This window comes from Pan paniscus, chromosome 6 (assembly GCF_029289425.2).
Source record: "Pan paniscus chromosome 6, NHGRI_mPanPan1-v2.0_pri, whole genome shotgun sequence".
Taxonomy (NCBI): Eukaryota; Metazoa; Chordata; class Mammalia; order Primates; family Hominidae; genus Pan; species Pan paniscus.
The window spans coordinates 154,697,085-154,707,531 of record NC_073255.2 but is presented as its reverse complement, the minus strand read 5'-3'; the positions used below and the strand labels follow the sequence as shown (position 1 = coordinate 154,707,531).

At 39.1% G+C, this 10,447-nt stretch overlaps 1 pseudogene; it reads right to left on the bottom strand.

Annotated features, from left to right (window-relative positions):
* Nucleotides 1-302: 302 nt before the first annotated feature.
* Nucleotides 303-10,355, bottom strand: LOC117981269 (serine/arginine-rich splicing factor 3-like; annotated as a pseudogene).
* Nucleotides 10,356-10,447: the final 92 nt, after the last annotated feature.

Sequence of the window (10,447 nt, the reverse complement as noted above, 5' to 3'; positions counted from 1 at the left end):
TTCAATTTTTGCCAGTTGTTTCTGTGTTAAAAAAAAAAATCACACTTCTGCTGGGCAGGATTTAGAGGTTTATTATCAGTCTATGTGTAAAGTTCAAAGCAAACTCAATTTTGCTTAAGGGAACATTGTAAAGTAACAATTCTTGGTATTTCGTGTATCTTATGATCCATTTCAAACCATAGAGAATTACACCTTTGTGTGTCGCTGTTTCAAGAGACAAATTTGAACAACTAAAACATCTTTAAAATGAAACAAGTTTAAGAAGTCTCAAATAAAACTTGAATTTTCTGTATATACTCCTGTCAAATGAAGTAGTTTCCTGTACACCTCTTCTCTTGCAAACTGGTCTTGTATTTCCTTTCATTTGACGTAGATCTGCTATGAGACCTAGAGAAGGATCAGGACAGCTTGTGATTTCTCTCCCAAGACAGTGGTCTCTCTCTTCTTCTGTTTCTAGAAAGGAACCTGCTCCCGCTGTGAGAGAAGCTTCTCCTTCTTGGAGATCTGTGGTGAGGTGGCCAACTCCTTCTATGATAATCATCTCGAGGGTGAGGACCCCAAGAGGGAGGTGGGCCACGATTTCTACTTCTTACTTTTTTGTTTGTTTGTTTTTTTTTTTTTCATTTGACAGTTTCACTCCTTTTTTTTTTTTCTTTTTTTTTAAGATGGAATCTCGGTCTGTCGCCCAGGCTGGAGTGCAGTGATGCCATATCTTCTCACTGTAACCTCCACCTTCCCAGTTCAAGCGATTCTTGTGCCTCAGCCTCCCAAGTAGCTGGGATTACAGGTGCCATGCCTGCCACCACATCTAGCTAATTTTTGTATTTTTAAAAAATAGAGACAGGGTTACACCATGTTGGCCAGGCTGGTCTTGAACTCCTGGCCTCAGGTGATCTGCCCACCTTGCCTCCTAAAGTGTTGGGATTCCAGGCGTGAGCCACTGTGCCATGCCAGTTCCCCTCCGACATGGTAGTCACAGAGTGTTCTTCCATTGAGCTGTCAGACAGCATCAGCTGCATCTCGGGGCTCTCCGAATTCAAGAAAAGCAACCCACACACATTTCAGAGTGGTCTGTGGTAGCCTAAAGCCTGTTCCAATTTGGTCTTTTTGCCATTGTTTCAAAGACTACCTATATAAACTTTACTGTCCAATGGACAGGAACCATGATGTATTTCCAGATCTAGGGAAAGGGTTCCCACAGCCTGGGTGCTTACCAGTACTGGTCCATGGCCTGTTAGGAACTGGGCAGCACAGCAGGAGGTGAGTGGCCATCAAGCAAGCAAGCATTACCACCTGAGCTCCGCTTCCTGTCAGATCAGCCACAGTATTAGATTCTCATAGGAGTACCAACCCTATTGTGAACTGAGCATTCAAGGGATCTAGGTTGCGGGCTTCTTATGAGATGCTAACTAATGCCTAATAATCCAAGGTGAAAGAGTTTCATCCATGAAACCATCCCCCACCCACCCCTGTGAACAACTGTCTTCCATAAAACTGGTCCCTGGTGCCAAAAAGGTTGGTGACTGTAGATTTAGGGTAAAAATGTACAGGCTCAAATCTACACCCTCCGATTCATCTTCCCACTTCCCTCTGCCCCAGCACCCACTGATGCTCTCACTCACCCAGCAGTCCACAAAATGGCAGTGACTTTCCAATTTATATGAGTCATCCTGAGTTTCTCTATTAAGACTATGGTAAGCACGTATTGAGAGTTTTAATATTTAATCTAAAATCATGGAATATTTGGTTTAAAATTAAAAATTTATACAAATAGCCTTGTTGGGACTGTTGTGTAGTTGTAGAATCATTTTTATTAATTCAACAAGTTACTTGTTTCTGAAACTCCATGTGTATTAGAGTGATTGTTAATTATTTAATAGGTATATGAAGAGCATGAAAATGGTAATAAGAGCCAAAACTTACTGGGGGCCAGGCGCTATTCTAAGTGCTTTAAATGAGTTAATGTAATCCTCTCAACAACCCTGTAGAGATAAGAGCCATTATGATTACCACTTAACCGAAGAGATAACTGAGACGTAATACTTGTCCAAGGTCACACAGCTAGAAAGAGGTTTTAATAATGTAACCTCGAATTTAACCACTACTCTAGAGCATGCAACCTGAGGTGTATTTGTTTGGAGGACAGAGCATTTAGTGATCTTCTAAGCTCTCTCTTACTTAGCATACCCTAATTGGCCTATCACATCTAAATTTTAATCTCTCAAAACAATTTAAGTAATATATTTAATATGTACATTTTATAAACGAAATTTTTTTAAACATAAACTTTTTTAAAAATTAAAATTAAATATTTTCATGTTTACTAACCTCTCGTAGTGAGCATTTATTTCAATTATAACTTAAGGCAACAGGCCATAAGAGACCTTGTAGTACCTGGGACTGTGTCATAGTAGAAGTTACAGATATGTTTAAATCTTGATATGGTCACAGATATCTCAAAATATAATTTACAATCATGGGGTCTGGTGCAGTGGCTCACGTCTGTAATCCCAGCACTCTGGGAGGCTGTGGCAGGCAGATCACCTGAAGTCAGGAGTTCAAGACCAGCCCAGTCAACAAGATGAAACCCCCCTCTACTAAAAATCCAGAAATCAGCTGGGCATGGTGGCAGGAACCTGTAGTTCCAGCTACTTGGGAGGCTGAGTGGGAAAACTGCTTGAACCCAGAAGCTGAGGTTGCAGTGAGCTGAGATCACTCCACTGCACTACAGTCTGGACAACAAAGTGAGACTCTGTCTCAAAAAAAAAATTACAAATATGGAAACTTGAAAATTATATTAATTATGGAGTTCACCACTATATCTTATTTACTGTGCTAATAAAGAAACACTTCCATTACTACATTATAAATTTATTTTTTATATGCAGAATTTTGATCACTGGATTTTAATATAATTGTTTCCTTTAAGAGCTTATGTGTTTTATTTTATGTATTTAAAACCTTTTTCTGAGAAGAAATCCATAGGCTTCACTGCAATGTCAAAGGGGCTCATGAGAGAAGGTAAGAAAGGAGTAATATTTACTTGATCCATTTAGTCATCTATCTTTCCATCTATCCACATATCTCTTCCATTCAATTAATCTGAATAAACATTTCTTGATTGCTTGTTATGTGTTGGGTTCAGTGTCAGATATTACAAGTGTAGAGTTAATGTTCTTACAGACCCACCAATCTTCATTTGACCTTAAAGTTCAGAAAATCTGCCAAAAGTTTTCAGAATGTACTAGAATCTTCACATTTGAGATGGTTTTGTTCTATATGTATTATGTATTATATTTCATGAATGCAATGTGATCCTTTATTGCCAACCTGGTTTTTCATGTCAACCACAGATGAGGTAGCAGATTTGTGCCTGGGCTCTATTTGTCAATGGCAAATAGAGTCTAAGCTAGGTTCACCCCACTCCCAGGATACAAAAACAAATAATACAGTCCTGTTTATAATCCAATTAGGCAAGGAAACATTAGGAAGTTTTGTTATAAACACTCTCTAAAAATAAGTGTGGTTTTCAGTTCTGGTTATGACAGAGAAGCTAGTATTGGGCCAACTCTCCTGCTGAAACAAAAAAGTGGAACAACATATATAAAACAACTGTTAAAAGGCATTGGCAAGCCATGAGCACAGACAGGACTTTAGAAGCTATGATTCCCTCTTTTTTTTTTTTTTTTTTTTTTTTGAGACAGAGTTTTGCTTTGTTGCCCAGGCTGGAGAGCAATGGTGTGATCTTGGCTTACTGCAACCTCCGCTTCCCGGGTTCAAGTGATTCTCGTGTCTCAGCCTTCCAAGTAGCTGGGATTACAGGCGCCCTCCACCATGCCTGGCTAATTTTTTGTATTTTTAGTAGATGGAGGATTTTGCCATGTTGGCCAGGCTGGTTTCAAACTCCTGACCTCAGGTGATCCACCTGTATCAGCCTCCCAAAGTGCTGGGATTACAGGTGTGAGCCACCGCGCCTGGCACTAAAAGCTATGATTCTTGAGGGAAGAGCTAGGATGGGAATGGGGCAGTTGGGGAATAAAGATGACTTTTACTGGGCTAAGGAGATAGGGCTCAGGCCTTGGTAGTTGCCCAGGAGTCTCGGACTTGAAGGAGAAAGCTCCAGAGGAGGAAGACACTTCAGAAAAAGAGCCCAAAAAGCATGCATGCAATTTCCTCTCAATATTAGGCAGAATTCTAAGCTGGGCCTGTGTGGGATGAGACTCTAAGAAAACCGGCAGAAAACAGCATCTCGGTGACTTAGGAGCTGAGCAAAAATTTCATAAACAGGACACAAAAAACACTAACAATACAAGATAAAGGTAAGTTGGGTAACATTAAAATTAAGAACTTATGTTCTGATTACAAGTTCATGAAAATATTTTTCTTCTAGGAGCTTTGTTTCTTTACTGCTTATGTTTAAATCTACAATTCTGGGCCAGGCACAATCGTTCATACCTGTAATCCCAGAACTTTGGGAATCTGAGGTGGAATGATGGCTTCAGCCCAGGAGTTTGAGATCAGCCTGGGCAACATAGTAAGACCCTGTCTCAACCAAAAGAAAAAAGAAAAAAAAAATTATCCAAGTATGGTGGCACACACCTGTGGTCCTAGCTATTCAGGAGGCTGAGGTAGGAGGGTCTCTTTAGCCCAGGAGGTTGAGGCTGCAGTGAGCCATAGTCACATCACTGCACTCCAGCCTAGGTAGCAGAGCAAGACCTTCTCTTAAATAAATAAAAATAAAAATAAAATAAAAACAGAAAACTGGCTGGGCACAGGGCCTCACACCTGTAATCCCAGCACTTTGGGAGGCTGAGGCGGGCAGATCACCTGAGGTCAGGAGCTCGAGAGCAGCCTGGCCAACATGTGGAACCCCGTCTCTACTAAAAATACAAAAAATTAGCTGGGTGTGGTGGCAGATGCCTGTAATCCCAGCTACTCAGGAGGCTGAGGCAGGAGAATCACTTGAACCTGGGAGGCAGAGGTTGCAGTGAGCTGAGATCGTGCCATTGCACTCTATCCTGGGCAACACGAGTGAGACTCCGTCTCAAAAAAAACCCCCACAAAACTATGATTCTGGTTATGTTTTCTTCTATAGGTCTAGAAATGTTTCTGTACAGAAAATAGAACAATGCAATGTGGTATTTCAATATGGGGTGCCTTTACCCACTATTCGAAGTCAGGTAGTGTTTAGCAGGTTCAGTTCAATTCCTAATCTGCTGCCACCTCAAATTTTAAAGTCTGGGAGTGGGGTTCCCCATCACCATTCTAACGGCATCCATGGCCACATTGGGTGAGGATGGGGGGCTGGTCAAGGCAGAAAAGTGTCAAGCAAATGTGTTTTGTGAATCAGATGGCATGGTGTCCTTTGGATGATCAATTGTCGGGCGGTGGAGCCTGCAAGCCAACAAAGTGAGGTCCTTAACAGATGTCAAAGGGAGGAAAAAGTAGTGGTAAAATACATCCCAACTGAACTGATTCTTAACAAAGATGTTAATGCTGAAACAGATAGTGAGTGAGGTTGTCAAGATGATTATGATAGTAATGACCAGTATGTGGCTATTTATCTTTTGCCATAAGAAAAAAAATATTTATTGTATCGCTAGCATAAAACATTTTCAGTAGTTAAATTTTTCTTTAATTGCCAGAATAAAACATTTCAAGCTGCTTAAACCTTAATGATGGTGTGTTAGAAGTATTTTTCCTTATTATTCTACAAGTAACTTCACCTTCCCCAGAATGAAAATAGCAATACCAACGCTTTTTTTTCCCTTCAGTTCTTGAATCAAGTGAAATAAATTAATCCTTCAAGTCTAGCCATGACATTGTTTTATAAATATTATAAATTAAATTATATTGTATACTTATTGGTTAATTGAACAGCCCCTACTATATATATTTTTATATTTTCAAATAATGTCATCACATTTCCAGGTGATTTTTAAATAACCCCAACTAATTTGGATTAATAAAAAAAGTCTTGATGGACAAAAAAAAAACAACCACAAACTATTGTCATCAAGTGAGATTTGAGGCAGGGTAAGGTGAAATTTACATCTCAAAAATTCCAAATGTATTTGAAACTCTATTAATTTGGTATATGATAATTGATTATGATTGCCTAGGAAGTGTTAATGTATTGGTTTATTTCACAATTTGACACAGGAGAGTTACACATGTATAGCTTTTCTCCTGCTTTTTGTATACTAAGTAAATCCTCACTGAGTCAATCATAAATGCCATATGCATATTTATTAAAATCAAAAGATAACATCTTTAGTGTTCTTATTAATTCTTCGAACACTAAATTTCCTTTTGTTTTGAACAGTGCATATCCCCAAGTGAAAGAAGAATCTCAGCTGTGGTTTTGCAGCTGGATCCACACTTCTAATCAGAGGAGAAAAGGGCCTGATCTCACAACATATTTATATAGTTTTTAAACTTTCTAAGATAAATGAAGCTCCACTATGAGTAATGCCTAATGGTATAAACACCCCTGCTTTAATGATTGCCTAGTAACTATATACTGCAGGCTTGTGAGGTTGCTAAAGAGGCTGAATAAACAGAAATATTCAGGTCCATTTCCAATTCAGGTGGATAAGGGGCAAGAGCAGGCCAGATTTTTTTTTTGTTAAAATTGTTTTTCCATAATGGTATTGCACTAAAACATCTTTCTGCACTAAAATTTACTCTTGTAAATGACTTCTGCAGATAAGCATCCAAACCAACAACTAATGATTTAAAATGTAAAAACCATGCAAGAGAATGGAACCAACACTACTTCATTGTTTGGTATTAGCTGGTTTCTGTTCTTAGAGTGACTGTACCGGGGGATGATTTTCTTAATGTGGCTCTAACCTTGCAGTCAAATCTTATATTTGTACTTTATTTCAGCAATTGAATGAACAGATACAGTTCCCAGTTAAAGGTTGTATTATAAGGGGCTGGGAGTGATTATGATAATTATTTATGTTTCGCTTTGGCTTGCTTCCTACATAGCAGATTTAATTCCCTAATTATGTTTTGCTTTAGCTTAGGTAAAATTAGCTTGCATTCCTTTGGCACACACCAACTGCAGTTGGTGGAGGAGGCCTTCCAAAACCATAGATTGTTGACAAGAGTGGCTAACTAGATTAGAATTAAATTTACTGAGTAAAATCCACAAAAAGCCTGAGGCACATGTAGATAATGACAAGCTGACTATGAGGGAATGTAGTTAGGTCATAGGAAAACTTGTTTCTGGCAATGGATACTCAGAGCTCATCTGCGGAGTTCCTGACGTCAAGATTTGGGGCTTCCTAGGTTGGTCACCATGCTGCAGACAGGGACAAGCATGGTCTGCAATATTTAAATTGTATAACTATAGGCTTGAGGATACAGTCAGAAATGATTTGCTACTCAATAATTTTGTCATTTGGCAATACTAACACATGATGACATATGGATTGCTCTTTGGAATTAACATAAATGTTGTCATTTGACTGAAATAAATAATTCTCTTACTCCATGACAGAAACAGTTTTAGGTTCTGTGTATATTCCTTTATCTTTTCACATGGAAGGAAGCATCATGTTGTATCATATGTATAACTCTCTGGGTTTTTGGTTTAGTGGGTTGGAGGATATGGCTGATGAAGCCAAGGACATGGTTTAATCAGAAAACCACTTGGCTCCCAAACATCTGTCTGCATTCCCACCTTTAAGAACTCATTTCCCTGGTCATTTCACCCTTAGAGAGTGTGCCATAGCTCAGCACAAATACCTCTATTCCAGGGTTCGGAAAATAATTACCCTCAAATTCTTTAGTCAGTGGGTCATCAGCATCGTTATGATCCAAAAAAAGGATGTAAATAATAGTTTTCTCTATTTGCAATATATTCAGTATTACTCCTTCCATTTTAATGCCAAAAGGAATTTACTGATTAAGACTCATCATTCATTTTTGTTGTAGGGATTTATTTTCCTCCTGTTTATACTTCTATCTTTCTCCTTTTTTACCCTGCCTTTCAGTAATTTTCACTGTAACCCTGGGATATCTTTTATTTTTATTATTAATTATTATTATTATTTAGCTGTTTAATGAGGCTTCAAAAGATTTAATTTCTGGAGCCATCAAGTCAATACCCTTTCACATCTATTTGCTTTGACAGTAATAGAGCCTGCCTTTGTGCAAAGAAAGTCTTAGAAAGAGTTAATTTGCAATAGTAGCAGAGACTAATTCTCAAGAGAGAATTTAAACCAGCAAGTGTCCTCCTGGTGGAGAAGCAGCCCCAGGCCAGGCTACTGGTGAGGAAGTTAACTCCTAGTGTGCCACTTCTGTGCAGTAGGTGAGATCCTCAGCCAACCTTCAACAGTGCTGGTTTTAAGGTGGAAACAGAATGTTGTCAATTCTCCTTCCCAGGTACTGGATTTTGGTGGTTAGAGAATGTGGTGTCCTGTGATTTTTATCACTGTTTTATTTATTTTTTTTTCCATTTCACAAAAACAAACAAAAAATGATGGGTGGGGGTTTGCGGTGGAGGGGGGTGGGCAAGGACTGATTTCCTTGTAACATGATCCTGCTTTAATTGTATTTAGGTGAATACAAGCTATTTTTTTCCCAGTGATTTTTTTTTAAAAATTGGGCTGCATGTATAAAAGGGATTTGCTTCCCAGAGATGGTGTCATTTCATATTTCTAACTCTTAACCCTGAGTAAAACTTATTATTATTATTTTTTCAGAAGTTTGCCAGTTAATTGCTTGAGAAGTATTCAACATCAGAATCAAGAAAATTGATTGCCTTGCAATGTGTGAAAGTGCATTTTGAAAAGAACAAGGAATGCCCTTGGACTTTAAATTTTTACTATCAGTTTGACATCTAACTTTTACTGTCCAGTGGTTTTCTTTCATCTTAAAGAAATCTAGTTATTCTAATATTGAGCAGTTTTAGAGAGTATACTTAATAAAGGGAAGTGGTATAATGAACAGGGATGGATATTAAAGGGATAAGTGAGGGAGTAACTATCAGAGCCAATATAAATAAATAAATAAATAAATAAATAAATAAATAAATAAGTACCTGTACTCACAGGATAACCTGGAGATGATTTCTAAGCCTCTGACTTTTAGCCCCAGAGTTCTAGGTAAAGTTCTTTCTTGACCTCTCTTCTGGGAGGGAACTTTTCACAGTTTATTAATCAATCCCTTTCAGGGTCTTTGCAGAAAAGATTTTCTCTGCCGTGGTTTGTGTCATATTTGGGTCTAATTTGGAAAGTGGAGCAATTAAAGAGTCAAAACCTTTCATTAGGAGCCTGCCATTAAAAAAAGAAGAAGAAAGAAAGAAAGAAAGAAAGAAAGGAAAAAAAAAAAAAAAGCTTTGATCTGTAACCCTTGGACTGAACATTCTAGTCATTCATCTTCCAAAATTTCAAGTGCAAGATTTGGTTGTGGTTTGATTTTACGTCTTTGAGACACAGCTTGAATGTCTCAATTTGATTTTATGCATTCGACACATTTTTAGGGATCTGGTGATTTGGGAAGGGCTGTACCATATGGTCTTGGTGAGGTGATAGATTTTCACATTCTGGAAATTGGCAGCAAAGGGTAGGAAATGAATTAGATGTGGAAAGGGAAGATTAAGCGTTTGGGCCTAATTCACTCATCTCATGAAAAATCTTCTGAGACGTGTAATTCCCATAAAATCTATTTTTACAAATACGGCTTTTGTTTGGTTGTTTTTGGTGTATATGTACACGTGTCCTCACACGTAGGGAGTAATTTTTTAAAATTCTCTCAAAAGTAGAGGACATGACATTTAGCTTTTAAAGCTATGACATTTAACACTTCTCAGTTAGTCCTTCAGGAGAGATCTCAGACTTAGGGGGGTCACAGAATATAAAACAGCCCGCTACACATTTCCTGAAAAGGAGATTGTATAGAAAGTTAGGAGCTGAGGGGCTGGTGCCACGTTCTAAAAGAAAACAGGACAGACAAATCGTTTTCATCTGAGAATTGTTTTTGGAGAAACAGTAGAGTCAACGATAGAATAAATCAGAGCCAGGTGTGTATATATAGGGAGAATAAAAACACCCTGGCGGCAATTAAATTTAAGAAAGAGCAATTTAAGAAGAAAGGGGTGCCCTGTGTGATTCCTCGCGGTGGGATAGAGGGAGCTGAAGTGTAGGATTTTCCCTGATCTTTCAGAGAATTCAGATTCAGGAGGCCTGACATTTAATCTGGTCTGTGCACGGATTTCTCCGGCTTGGTGGGGGTTCTGCGGAATGCAACGCTCCTCGGGCGCTTTCTGCCTTCACCTCTTCCGTGGTCTTTGATCCCCAGTCCCCGCGCAGGGCCGCAGCGGAGCCAGGTCGTGCGCCCATTTCTCGCACCTCCACGAGCCCGCGGCTGGCGCCACCGGGCGCGGGACGCGGGGCGCGGGGCGGGACGCTCCGGCGCGCAGCGGGTTAAGCGG